This window comes from Cloeon dipterum, chromosome 1 (genome assembly GCF_949628265.1).
Source record: "Cloeon dipterum chromosome 1, ieCloDipt1.1, whole genome shotgun sequence".
In the NCBI taxonomy this organism is placed as follows: Eukaryota; Metazoa; Arthropoda; class Insecta; order Ephemeroptera; family Baetidae; genus Cloeon; species Cloeon dipterum.
This window is the reverse complement of record NC_088786.1, coordinates 37660551-37675817: the sequence shown is the minus strand read 5'-3', so window position 1 is coordinate 37675817 and position 15267 is coordinate 37660551. Positions and strand designations below refer to the sequence as shown.

General features: G+C 37.5%; 1 long non-coding RNA gene across 1 annotated transcript; it reads left to right on the top strand.

Annotated features, from left to right (window-relative positions):
• Positions 1 to 968: 968 nt before the first annotated feature.
• LOC135948183 (uncharacterized) lies at positions 969 to 2001 on the top strand. The gene is made up of 2 exons (XR_010575784.1): positions 969 to 1418; positions 1842 to 2001. It is a non-coding gene; the product is annotated as an uncharacterized LOC135948183 (long non-coding RNA).
• The last annotated feature ends 13266 nt before the right edge of the window (positions 2002 to 15267 follow it).

The following is a 15267-nucleotide window of genomic DNA, read 5'->3' as shown; positions in this document are numbered from 1 at the left end:
AATCGATTTTGATACTTTTTTATACTATCGTTACCGTTACGAGTGTATTTCACATTGTTTTAAAAATTTGGTATACACCGCTAGGTTGACCATGCCTGCTTAATTTTTCTCATATGCGTTATATTTTGACGATTAAATATTTTTAATTCAAATTTAATACACGTTGACTAATATTGAAAAACCTTAAAAAATAGAGAATATTCACTTCTTTTGCCTAGCATATTTTGCAATGTGAAAATCAATTTCAGACATTAACAAATTTAATTATTTGTGTGAGGATAAATTATTATCCGCTTTTTTATTGCTGCATTCGCTAGAACTTATGATCCTAAATTTACCCGCATAAAAAAATATAACCCAGGAATATCCGGAATAATCTTAGATTAATCAAAATTTACCCGAAAAAATTAATCCAAAAAAATGATCCAGGATGAATACTGTATTAATCGAGATTAATCTATGAAGGTTTAAGATCAATCTAGAGATTAATCTAAAAATATATCCTCAGATTATTCTTTGGATCATTCTGAGATTAATCCAAAAAAATAATTTTTGGAATTTTCTTAGAATGAATCTAGATTAACCTTAAAATGTTTTAAAGTTAATCTAGAGATTAAATTACAAGAATATCCCTAGAATAATCCCAAAGGGGAAATTTGAATATAGTTAATAGAATATCCCCAGATTATTCTATGGATCATTCTGAGATGAATTCTCAATATTTTTTTAATGTTCCTAGAATATTCTTTAAAAAACCCCTAAAAGAGAAGAACTTAGATATTTTTCTTACAATTAAAAATATAAAAATAAGTATGAAACATAATTTAATCAAGAAAATGAACTGCCATACTGTTAAATATTTTGAAATCGTTATCACAAAAATTATTTTTTCTCGCAAATATTTTTTAATTAATGCGATGGATTCAATTTTTATATTAAAACCTAACAAATTTTTCATAATCTTAACACAAAATTATGATGCCTTTATTTTTCAAAGTATCTGCCCAGATTAAAAAGGGTAAAAATCATAAATGCGATTGAATAAATTAATTTCTTAACACAAGGAGTCTTAATTAATGCTACCGACAAACGGGCCAATTTGAATAAAAAATCAGAAGGACAAAAAAGGGTTAAAAGGGCGATTTTAGTGTGCGCGTGGTAGCGGCGGCTGCACATGCATGCACGCACTTGCATGGAATGCCTGCTGCCTGCCTCTGTTGTGGAGCGGGGGAGGGGCGACGGGCGGTGGCAGCAGCAAGAGACTTACAAAATCCTGCTTCGCTCTCTTTGTCTAACGCGTCAACGGTCAACCGCCGTTCAAATCGAAGTTATTAACGGACGCAGGACGCCGTCAATAAGGGACATCACGGACGTCCCGCGGACTCGGACGGATGGCCTGGGATCTTACGGTTAACAGGGTAAGTCTCATTTTATAGATTAGCGTCCAAAGAAATTAGAACAGATCGCGCAACTTTGAAATCCAACGGATTTATGGTAAAATTACACTTTTCGCTGCTACTTGTACGGTTTTCGCCACCAATATTTTGATATGGGATCCTCTCCAGTCCCAAATGTTCTTAATTAGAACCTCATAAATAAGTTTGGGTGGCGGAAACTGTAAATCGGTGATGAAAAATATAATTTTTCCATGTAAATCGCGGTCGCTTTTTTTGTACGCTTACGAGAATTTGTATTACACATTCTGATTCAATTGGCTTCGCATGGAAAATGGAAAAATATTTTGCATGAACTTGACATACTTCTACCTTCCATTTTCCAAGCAAAGCTGATTGAAAAAAGCTTTTATTTATTTTTTTCTACGAGTCGCTCCCTTTTTTTAGCTTCAAGCCGTCCGCAGATGTTTTGCACGACGGGAAAAGATACAATCGTTTAAGTTCTGCAGTTTGGGCTTCAAGATTGGCGGTGCTGGCATCGAATGAGAGAAAATTTTGTACCTGATATGATGAAAAACCAATAAATTTTAAAAATTTAACTAAATAAGTTTGTAATTATTTAAGTAATTCCCAATTAAATCGCAGTTATATCATATTTTGAAATATTCTAGGAACAATCTGAAGTAATTTTAAAAATAACTTAGGGATAATATTTGTCACACTTAATATTGACCTTAAAATAATATTAGATTAACCAAAGAATGTTCCAGGATGATCAAAAAAGAATAATCCTATATAAAGATTTGATACGCTAAATATTAATCCCAGATCAATCCAAAGATTAATCCATAAGTATATTATGAGAATGTTCTAGGATCATTCTTTAGAGCTTTTTGAAACAAACCCCGGCAGAATAATCCTGGAACATTCTAAGGATATTCTCTTAAATTAATCTACAGATTAATCCAGTATCACGAAAAACCGTATCATAAGTTCATATATAATTAATTTTTTAGATTAATCCTGGGCGAAATCGGTATATTCTTAGAACATTCTCAGGTGATATTTTTTTATGCGGGTAATTGTGTTGGTTTGATTGAATTTGGGCTAACAGAACACAAAATAAAAGCTTCAATAGATTGGGGGGATTGCTGTTTTTTGGTTATTTATAATTGTTTATTTAATCACATGCTTCATTTCTGGTTTAATGAACATGACAGCCAATTACCCCAACATGAAACCTACATCCTAGAATTTTGTTGTAAATTTATCTCTTTAATTTCACCCCAATAAATGCACTTTTATACAAAAATTATGCATTTTTGATAATTTTTTGTCACACGGCAACCATTCAAAATTATTCTCGAGACGCAAAAGTTTTGAATATCTATTTAAAATATTTGTTTGAAAAGATCAAGTTTGTGGTGATTAGCGTTTTTTAAATAAACTTATTTTTTATTTTGCCGCCAACGCCTCTTTTAGTGGCGCGTAAAAAGTGACTGCAAGGAAATGTAACGCAAAATAGGCGAGAATTATATTAAATAACTTTGGTCTCGATAGACTTAGGTAGCTAATTTTTTCAATACTTGAATATTTTATTTTTTAGAACATTATGAGCAAAGAAAATCTATCCCTTCACTATCAAAATTTGCCAAAAAGTTCAGAAAATGAAATAATTGTTCGAAAAAAAATCATGATAATTAATAATAATTCATTTCTTTTCTTATTTTTCAAAAACTGTTTCAAAATTTGCAATAGGAGCGGAGATATGGAATATTGAAAATCAACTATCCTGGAAATCATTTGAAGCCGTTTGAACTGTAGTAGAGGCGAGCGCTGGTTTTTTCTCCCGCAGATTTTATGGATGAAAAAATGTTTAAACTTAAATTATTAAAAATCTGCAAACTTTGGAAGCACGAATCATTAAAATTTGGCTTCGGCACTCTTAAAAGAAAGTTTATTTTCAGATAAACTTTTTTCTAATTTTTATATTTCAGGCATAAAATGCCAAAAACTGATAAATTTTCATAAAAACTTAAATTTATTTCTTAAATTCTGTTAAAATAATACCAAAAACACACACCTGTATACGTAAATAATCAGGGAAATCGCCAATTACTTGCAAACAACATGATTCAATGTATTATGCATGTAAAGAGTTATGAAGTGCTCGTTGTTTATAATTTAGTTTAAACTGCAAATTGTTCTTGAACAATTTGACCCTTTTTCAAGCAGCAACAATAGAGTTGTAATTTTCCATTTAACCCAAATAATAATTTTTTAAGGTTCAGTTGAAAGCATTGTCTATACACTGCAAGTCAGGGGTGAGAAAATGTCACTGCGCTGCAGTGAGAATATCTCACCACGCCGTATGTCACTATACCTGGGGTGTCAATGTTGAGTTTTTCGCTCCGCGCAGCAGTGAGATGCGGTGGGGTGATATTTTCTCACTGCAGCGCAGTGTCATTTTCTCACCCCTGACTTGCAGTGTAACACTCTTTCAAGCTTCCTCGAAAACATCCCTAAACATCCATCAGATAAAAAACGCTTGCAGCCCCAGCGATACGCATGGTTTTATTATTCCTACTAAATTTACTTCCTTTTATTTTTTTCAAAATATGTTTCCTCAGGGTAATTTTTAAGGTTCACACCGCTTACTCTTTCAACGATTCTAATATAGTCAAGTAAACCGAAATCGTGCATTAAATCACGAATAGTAAAATTTGATTGCTACATATGCAGTGATTTTATTTAAAATTTCCATGGAAAATTCTTAGTTTCCATGGAAATTATGTTGCAAAATAGTTCGGATCGTTAAAAAAGAAACCAAAATAAATTAAATAAGGCTTGTAATTTGAATCTTAGAATTTTTAAATATTCTGAAAAAATAGGCAAACAGGCAAAAATCTCCACAGTAGACACCGATCTATATTAAATTTAATCCTTCAATTAAATTGTACTAATGTTTTCAAAAAATGAATACCTTAAAATCGTTGATCATCTTCTATTTGATTATGATTTCCAGGAAAAATTAATTTAAAAAATACATAAATATAAATCACATATCTTTGTAAAAGTTAATCGTTAATTTAAGTAGCTCAAAGTTGACAGAAATTAAATTAATTTTTGTTGCCTATTTTTTATTAAGTTGGCTATTAAAAATGACAATTATAATTTTACTGCGAGCAAAATTTAATTATTCCATTTGAAAAATTATCAATCAAACATCATCCGTGCATTTCAATTTTCAATACAGTATTTATCTGTTGCGAAAAATTAAAACTTTAGAGTTTAGGATTCAGGTTCCAGTTTCTTTAGATACTGCTAAGTTGAATGCAATATGGAAGGAGATTTAAAAATATTTCAACTATAGTCTTTAGTGACTTCTAGTTTTTTAATTTGGATCCCAAGAAAAGCGGAGAGCAGTCTCAACCACGTGCTGACAGATATAACAACAATAATGTGTCAATTTAAATGAACAAATTCTTAAATATCTAAAATGGCAAAAGTAATTGAAAAATAACTCCTGTTATACCCATGAATAAATTGAACGCACCACGTTGACCACGTGCGTTCAATCAATTTGTCTCAATTTTCTAGATAAATAGCAAATTTTACGCTGGAAATTTAACGAAAGTTAATCTCAATTAAGTTTAAGGTAAGCTTTAGGAGATATCCCAACCTCCTGGAAAAGGAGTACTTTCTCTGGGAAAAGGACATTTCCTTTGGAAAAGGGTTAATCCCTCGTTAAAGGGTGTTTTTCCTCGGAAAAGGGGCGTTTCCATTTAAAAAATGGCACGTAGACACTATCCACTTTTGAGATGTCCACTTGGGAGCCGTCCACTTGGGAGCCGTCCACTTGGGAGCCGTCCACTTGGGAGCCGTCCACTTGGGAGCCGTCCACTTGGGAGCCGTCCACTTGGGAGCCGTCCACTTGGGAGACTTCTACTTGGGAGTAGTACCTTTGTAAAGGTGCAACCTGGCAACAGTGTCTGTAGAGATTACCCTGGGAAACGGGCATTTCACATGGGCAAGGTCTAGTTCCCTTGGGAAAGGGTTATTTCTCCTGAGAAATGAGTACTTTCTCTGGGAAAGGGACATTTCCCTTGGAAAAGGGTTATTTCCCTTTGAAAAGGGTTATTTCCCTTGGAAAAGGGTTATTTCCCTTGGAAAAGGGTTATTTCCCTTGGAAAAGGGTCATTTCCCTTGGAAAAGGGTCATTTCCCTTTGAAAAGGGTTATTTCCCTTTGAAAAGGGTTATTTCCCTTGGAAAAGGGTTATTTCCCTTGGAAAAGGGTTATTTCCCTTGGAAAAGGGTCATTTCCCTTTGAAAAGGGTTATTTCCCTTTGAAAAGGGTTATTTCCCTTGTTAAAGGGTGTTTTCCCTCGGAAAAGGGGCGTTTCCATTTTGAAAAATGACACTTGGTCACTATCCACTTTTGAGATGTCCATTTGGGAGCCGTCCACTTGGGAGACTTCTACTTTGGAGTAGTACCTTTGTGAAGGTGCAACCTGGAAACAGTGTCTCCGGAGATTGCCCAGGGAAACGGGCATTCCCATGCATGTGCAAGGGGCAGTTCCCTTTGGAAAGTGTTGCTTCCCACGTTAAAGGATAATTTCCCTCGGAAAATGGGCATTTCCATTGTAAAAGGGTTAATATCCTTGGAATATTGGCCTTTTCCTTGGAAAATGGTTTTTCCCTTTTGAAAAATGCCACTAGGTCATTTTCCGCTTGTGTACTCTCCATTTTGGAGACGTCCACTTTGGAGCCGTCCACTTAGGAGTAGTACCTTTGAAAAGGTGCAACCTGGCAACAGTGTCTGTGAAGCTCGTGCTGGAACCAAAGGATCTCCTGCTCCTTCCTTAACACCACACTCCAGGAGGGAAGGGGTATCACATGGAGTGCATTAAGTGGGAGGACCGATTTAGAGTGGGGACGTCCACTTGGGAGCCGTCCACTTGGGATGTCCACTTGGGAGCCTGAGATCCGTATGTGGTGATAGATTAATTTGACCATTAAAGATTCCGGCGGTTAAAGTTCCATTTTTAAACAATGAAGGGAAACGTCATATCTTAATTGTAAAATTTATTGATCTTTTGAAGCGAGCGAAGGTAAAAATGCGACTGCCAGTCTCCTTTGCTTTAATGGGAGAATCGGGGAGGGCGGGGAGGCCTCTCTTTTCAATGGCCATTGTGAGTGAGAAGGTTGCTTTTGTTATTACACCTGGCAGCACCCTTACACGCTCTGACAATACGTTGTGAAATCTTCCCTTTATCTCTGCAAGACCATTAAAATACCTTTTACGTAATTTTAACAATTTTTTCATAGTTTTTTGCTCTTTTCATCCCTGTCCTCGGAGCGGGAAGGGCGCGCACTGCACTGGCACGAATGCTGAAACCCCCGGGTGCCAATAACACCGCTCTCGAAATGAATTGTGAGATCGTCCCTCCTATTTTTATCTGCACTGCTGTGTCTCTTCCTGCATTCCACAGTATTTTTTTTGTGATTTCCTAAGAGAAACAACAAAGACCCTTCACACAATGCGCCTTACCCTTCAGCCAAGCCGCGTATCTCCGCAGCAGCGCGGGTGGCATAAAAGGCGGCTCGAATTCTCTCCCAATATATATATATTTAGTCGCAGACAAGAGATGCAGACAAGGCGATGTTGGGCGGCTTCCAGCTGGCAGGGATTAAATCCACCCGGGTTTTTCTGTTTTAACCAGGCTAAAAAACCCAATATATATATATATATATATATATATATATATATATATATATATATATATATATATATATATATATATATATATATATATATATATATATATATATACCCAAGGCTCCAATATTTTCAGCATCGTAAATAAAAGAAATGCGGAAAAATAAAATAACTGTTTTATAAACCGTTTTTTACGCTAAAAAAGGGGTGCTGCATTTTGCGCAATGCAAGCCCTGGCTTATGGGGAGTAAATTTCCTCGTTTCTCAAAAAATGCAGTGAATAGCAAATCGGAAAATCGGAACCCTGGCAGCTGGTCTTTTGTGCGGAGGGTATAGCGTTCTTCACTTGCACTCGGGAGAGCGCACCTGCAACAATACATATTTTTATTTCCTTCCAGAGAGCTGGGCTACCCAGCGGGCGAGCTTTCCGCCCTTTGTCTGCGGGCACTTGTTTATCAAAAGCAGCCATTTTTGAAGCCCATCTGCGGTCGGTTTTGAGAACAAACTGGCTATCTTTTAAATTAATATCATGTTCTCGCACAGAATAAATGACGCCGACAAAAACTGTCGCTCAATCGTGAGATAATTCAGCTCTCAGCCTTTCTTCAATTTTCTGCTTTGCGCAGTGCACGGCGAATCGCAATTAATTGAATTGAAGTGCGTTGTATGAATTTCCGAACTGATATTTGAATATTGTTTAATTTAGCCTTTTTGAAAAAATCATACGAATTCTTTTCTGAACCGTGAGTGTTTAGAAATAATTATAAAAATACGAAAAATACAATTTTTTATTAAAAATATTTCAATTGCTGATCAGCAGAGCAAACGATTAATTAAATGCCGTTCGAGCCATACAATTTAAATTTTTAAAAGAGTTGGCGAATGTAGGAGAGCATGCGATTGGTAAAAGAGTTTAAATCCCCGACCAATCACGTGACTGCTTTCTTCATCACGCTGATTATTCAAAATTTAGGCAAAATTTGAGGTGATTTTAACAGTTGCAGACGACGGCAAATGAGTGACGAGTAGGGTTTGTATGCCCAAAATAGATTAATAGAGAAAATAAAAGGGTTGTCAGCACTCACCGGTCCAGATTTGATGAGATACAAGCTCCGGTCAGCCTCCAAAGAGTCCGTCTCGACCAGATCGATCCCAGGACACGTGACAGGTAAGTTTAACCCTCGATCGCGTTAAAATATCAAGTTACCACTGTTAACTCTTGAAATTTGGCAAAATGTAGCTGCAGAAACTATTCACACACGATTCTTAGTTTCTTATAGATCCTGCAAGCTTACAAAATGAGATTTCCTGCGAATTTTCGGCTGCTACACTCGAGTTTCTTAACGCATTAAAATATTTTTTTTATATGCTGTTTGTTTTTCTCTTCCAGATGCTATTAAATAATCCTGTATTTACTTTTTCAGAAAATATATAAGGGCAATTTTATAGCTCTTAATTAATTCTTTGAACCTAAAGTGTTCGTGCTTGGGTAAACGATCGAGTGTTAAAAAAAGGCTGGTGAATGGAGCGAGTCAAGAATCGGGTAAGAGAATTATAGCGCGCGCGGGTTTAGTAAATTAATCATTTTTAAGAAATGAAATTTTATTTATAATAAACAAGATTTTGATTGTGATACAGATTGGATAATAATTAAATCACGTATTTTCATATTTTACTATTAAAATATTTTTGTTTAAACCAGCCATTTTTAAAAGAATAAAAACTTTATTAATATTTTTTGTAAATAGAAAATGAATAATTTTTCTGAGAGGTGTGTTTAAAAAATAAAAAACCTGCATTTTTCAGAGTAAGTTATATTGCGGGTCAGTAAGGGTACCATTAATTTTTTGTGGAAATACAAAAAAATATTTTCAAATTTTCTATAGTAAAAAAAAAAAATTCTTTGCGCAGAAATGAATGAAGTGATAGCATTTATCAAATCCGTGAAACGTCTTTTCATGGATACTCGGAAATGAATTGCGTCATTTCAACCATCTCAAATTCTCCGGGTGACATATCTGCGCGTCACACGAAATCTGGTCCCCGCTGATTCAAGTAAATAGTTTACAAAATTCTTTAGTCGAAACTAACGTAATTATCATTTTTCTATAAAAAAAATCAAATGGAAATTTCATAAATACACTCGCCCATGTGCAAACAATTTTTTTTAATATTAATCAATATCTTTATATTCAGCATTTTGTACACCAGAGTTTGCTGAAGTAATAGCGTTTCTCAATTCAGTGAAACTTTCTAAGTAAGAGTTTTCAAGAAGGTCATCCTCGGAATTGATCCTCGAGGTTTGATACATGCCAAATGTCTTGAGATTTTGCAAAATATCGCGTCGCGCAATCCGAGCAATGACGGTGGCGTTGTCGCTGAAGTTAATTTTGGGAAGGTCAATGTAGAGTTCTTCTAGCAGCGGCGCCGACAAAATGCTCGAAAAAGCAACCTCAGCATTCCAACCTCCGTGGCTAAACAAGAAAAAATTTGTCAAATAATTGAGAGTTTTTAATATTGTCTCTTTCTCAGGATTTTTGTTTAAATTATAAATGCTTCTAAAAACAAACGCGTTGGGCCGCATTGTTAAGGGCGTCAAAGCAATGGAAATTTATTGAGCAGTTCGGGGATCTAATGCTGACTACCCAATATCAGAGATGGCAAAAAGTTGTTAGTTTAGTGACTCGAAATGCTTGACGAGCTGGGAGGACCCACCACTTGCTGGTTTGCGCACCTTTCCAGCGGCTTTAAGGAAAAATGCCTTGCGTTTCAATTAAAAGCCTCGGGGCGGGGATAAGAAAAGATGGCCACGTTGGGCCCAAGCTCCTTTGCGACCGCTCGGGCCACTCAGGTGCCAGGTTATCTACCCGGCGGTGTTATTGGGACGGTTTTGTTCAGTGGTTCAAAAATAATTAAAGACTGACTTTAAAAACTAAAATCAACTGATAAATGCCAAATAACAAGTCTCGTTGAGTGTCAGAAGCTTTAAATTGCCAACCAGGTTAAGAGAAAATGGTCTTTTGAAAGGAAGAGTATTATTTTTAAATGATATCCTTACCGTTCTTCATAATTCCTCCATTCAAATCGTTTCAGTTGTTGCAGCGGATCAACCGGCGCATCATTTTCAGCCAATATGCAACCATCTAATTCCAAGGAGTGCAGATTGGGGCATAAGCTGAAGATTTCGGAGAAGGTCATGTTCTCCTTGCTTTCAACCCCCTCTAGAGACAACTCCTGCAGACTCTGTCCGTTTCTTTTCATGAAACACCTCAATGCGTGCGCCGGTTCACCGCCGCAATAAATCGTTGCGTATTTTACTTCACGAAGGTGCGGAAACTCTACCATTTCTTCAATATCCTTCAATCCATATAAATGAAGCTGAAAAATAAAATTGATGATTAATATAAAAAAATTAACCTAATTTTCGCAATATAGGAAAAAAGGAATCAAATTCTTACATTTATTTTCTTCAGATTTTTAGCGAGCCGTACTGCCAAGAGGAAATCTCGATTTTCCTTTGGCCTAAGAGTTAATTGGGTGAATCGCGTATGAGCAGCAAATATCGGTTTCCATGTGGGCATCGTAGTGTCCATTCTCATCCATATCTTTCCAGAGTTATCATTGAACGTCTCGATGTCGACGTACACGAAGTCATCCCTGAAGGCGATGATTGAAGGTTCCTCTTCAACTATGACATTGGTAGCTTTAATCATCTCTAATTTTTCGCACCAACGAGAAATGTCCAAAATTCCTGACAAGTGGACATCAACATCAAGTAAGTCAAGGATGGTCAAATTCTTGAGCTGAATAATCGATTCAAATTCGCGTTCTCCAAGGGATTTATTTTGCCAACTGGAGATAAATAATTTCTTCAGGTTCGGAGTGTTCGACCCTAAACACCGGATGAACTGAAAATGTTTTCGTAATTTAATGTTATGGAACGAAGTATTTAAAAGTCAATTTACCTCTTGAAAACGAGAGTTGGACAACCATGTACGGGATCTGCAGTACATTTGCTTCAGATCATCGGTGTTTAGTTTTGTATAGGATTTCGAGTTGATCACGAAAGGCAGAATTGCCCATAGTTTGTCCATGTGGTTTCCTTGACCGTCACACTCTAAGCGATGGTTCTTCATCATTTGAAACACTGCGTAAAGTGTCTTTTGCCGCACGGGTCCTGAAATTAATTCGCCGTTTACCCATTTTACTTTTGCAAAATACAGTTTTAACATTTCTGTTAAGCACTTCTCGTGGGATATGAGGTCACCAATGCTCAAGAATAAGGAGCGGATAACATGGGAAATGGGACCCGAGTGGCTCCAAATGAGTGCATGCCCAATTTGGCCGTATTTACGCTTCCCCGCGCTGAGGTCATTTAATCTAAACTTCAGAAATTTCCCCTAATTCCGCTGGAAATTTTCGTAAACCAACAAATGGTGAGTCCCCAGCCCGTTTCGCTATTTGAGCACTTCGAGTCACTTTTACAAACTATAATATGCCATTTGTCATTTCTGACATTTTATAGTTAGCCAGTATTGGATCCCTGAACTGCTCAAATAACCCGATTGCTTTGAAACTCCTGGGATTTCCTTCAAATTTCAAGCCAACTTACTGGTATTAGTTCTTATATTAAAATTATTTTGGGGTATACTTTCCATATACGTTTTTTCCAATACTTTTTAGGGGCTTTATATTTTTGATCTTTTGATATTGCTTTGCTTACCAATACAGGTGTTGACCAAGTCCTTGTCATAATTTTCAATGTTGTCACACACTGCTTTTATAGCCAGGTCCAATAGGCTTCGCGGTTCCTGTAAGAAAAAAGGTTTTAGCAAGAAGTGCAGCGTATAAAAGTAAAATAACATTTAATTGATGAGCCAGTTTTTTTCTTATGGAAACGAGGGATGAAAGGCGGAAATAAAATTTTTAGACAGCATTTTTTGATCCCATTATCTCCTTTTCAAACAGACACTGTCGTGGACAAAAATAAGAAGGAAATTATGAAAATTAAATCTACATCAGGTCCATATTTTCAGTATCCGAAATTTAATAGAAGCAAACCATTTTCACCCGTGAAACCTGTGTGCTCTCATTGCATGTTGTGAACATACCGTAAAAATTAATTTAAACTTTTCTACGGGTGCGATAAATCCGAAATTTGGTTTCCAGACCGGATGAGGTTTTTTGCGTGCATTTGAGTCATCAGTTAAATCTCTTAAATTTTCATCTCTATGGAAATTATCGACTTCCTGTGTTGTCGTTACGGCGGTAAAGAGCAAATTTTGAAATTAAAACATTTTCTCCAACTAGGATTTTGCTCGCATCGGATCATATATTTTGTCTTAAAATTACTCCAGATAAGTTTCGCTTCGATTGTGGATCTTTTTTTACTTTTTTTCATTCGCCGGAGATATTGTCGGCGGAAGTTTTAGGAGCCTACTTTCCCCCTCTTATCACCTGTATAACGCGACCCCTCTATACGCTAGCAAGCGGGGAGGAAGAGGATTGAAACCTAGGCCTATAAGAAGGATGGCCACACCAAGGGTGCACTTTTATAATTATAACTGGGGCCATCCTGCCTCCTGCCTATACACCGATATCACCTGCTCTGCAAAGGGCGTGTCTTGTCTCAAATAAAATTCATCCCCACGGCACCGCAAGTTAGTATTGATGGACAAGGGGCTTCAGTGCCGCTTGGCCCTGCGGGCGTCCGACGGGTCTCTCCACAGCTCACCTGGCTCCCTGGCTGCTCGCGCCCACTGACCTCCGGTCCGACGGGCGACTGACCGTCGAGAGAACCGCGAATGGTCGCGAGGTCAGGTGGTGCGACTCGACGAAGGTTGGTGGTGTGGGTAAGAGGAACCGTGACCGAAATGCGTCTTTTATTGTTAGTAGTGCAACTTGTTTTATTTATCTATTCTCGTGGTAGAAGTATTAGTAATTAAAACACCCGTATATGTAGTGCGGGTCTGATATGAAATAGCTTAATGAATATTCTCACAAAAAACAAACATTTCGTTTCGCCTGCTGTCGTGCGAGGCTAAAGAAAAATATATCATGCTTTTTGAAAAAATATAAAATCGGTTATTTTTTATTCCCCGTGTTATTCTTTTTTGGGAAATTTAAAAATTAAAGTTTTTTAATCTTCACATTCAATCTTGTAAAAATATTCAAGGTTGCGATTTGTCTCAAAAATTGCCAGGTAAATGTCGCGTCAATTCTTCCTGAATTTTGCTCGACTTTTGTCTGCAACGCGGCGCAGGGGCCGCAAAAAGTGTGCAATCGACCCTGCCTCTCTCACGAGGTCGAAAAGCCTGTTCTTCTATAGCCATGCCATAATTAATGCTATGGGCTGCGGGGAGGACTTAAGCGTCCGAGAAGGAAGACGACCTGGTTGCAACACCACAGAAGCAGCGAAAGAACAGTTTATGGCTACCCAAAGGGACGAGCAGGAGAGCGAGAGAATTATACACTTTTGCTCGCGTGTGGTCGAGAGCGAATGTGTGCGCGCTCGCGAGAGAGGGTTGCTCTTGCGCTGCCTCTCCTGTGGGCGCCCGAAAAATCGCGTCGCTATATATCGGTAATTAACAATTATTACTGCGATCTTTATCTCTTCAGGTTTAACCCTGACAATTTTGGTCTTCAAGCGCGAGTTATGGTGACCGAAATTTGCAAGTTTTCGCAAAAACACGAATTTTCCTCTACCTCAAAACTCACACGGAGAGTCCTGATCCTGAAACTCTTGAAAAATGATCTTTATCTGATACCCAGCTCAGATAGGCAGGCGGAATATCCGACTGAAACCTGGGTCAATGGGAAAAATCCGAAAATTAGGATTTTGTTTTAAAGTTGCCGAAATAAATTCCCTGTGTCCCACGGGCGGACGCGCCTTATTATGGCGCATCTACTGCCCCCAGAAACACCACCCTTTGGCCCTCGGAGCATCCGCTCGGCCCCGAAAACAAAAATTTTGAATTGTCAAAAGTCGCGTTTTTTATATTTAAAAATTCATAACTTTGCTCCTAGGGCTCATCCGGTAAAATAATAACGTTGGTTGTTCTTGCCGTAAATTTCTGCGTACGTGGAGCCTCATCGCAACCCTCTTCCGCCCCGTCCACCCCTAAACCCGCCAAAAATTGACGCAGGAGTGCAAATTGGGCGAAAACCAGCATATGCACGCCGAATTTCAAGTAAATTAAGGAAAACAATAGAAAAATAATCCAACAAAACATTTGACACTCAACATTGAAAAAAAATAAAACAAAACTTATTATTTAAATAAATTGAGAAACTTAAAAACGAAACAGTCGACAATTAATTGATTTAATTTAAAACAAGGCAAGTGCACGCTTTCATTTGCGCTCACATCAAGGAAACTAAATACAATAGCACAGAATAAAACAATTAATTTCACGCGAACCATGTGCTCCATCCAATTTAAATTGGAAGCTTGGCTGCTTAATTGTACTAAAAACACGCCTCAAAATTATTAGCTGGCAAGGTTTTTATATTTTTATCTCTTATTAATTAAGGAAAGGAACTCGAATGCGAGTTTGAAAAAGCTATTCTTACCATTTTTGTTGCGTGTGCAGCTGCAGCGGGAGAGAGAACAGAACACACACGTAGCGAGCGAGCGAGGGCGAGCACACAAATGCGAGTCTCCTCGCTGTTAGGGATGGATCCTGGAGCGTCTTTTCCGTGCGCGCATCGCGAGTGCGAGTATTATTGTTGCCGCAGGTGGTAAATCTGGCGGCGGCCTCAACCGCCCTCGCAACGAATGGTTATTTTTCTCTGCAACGCCCCACCATTAAATTACCTTTTACGTAATTTTAACATTTTCAACATTGCTCAAACAATAAATATTTTTACATCGAACATAATTTTGATTAAAGCTCTTTAAAAGCAGGCGCAAAACACGCGCGTTAAGTGGCGCGGGGAGCAACAAGCTAAACGAACTGTGCATATAATTCTAAAATATATTTAACTTGTGGCAATACCAGATGGTTCTTTGTTAAAAAATAATTCTTTTAAGTTGAGCAAGTCCGTTTTCCAGATTAGGGTTTTTCCCTGCCGCATCTCGCTGCTTCAATAAAGGCCAGTGGCGTCTTTGTTCTGTTTTCCCTGATTGGGGCACGGCAAAACGCAGCAATCAC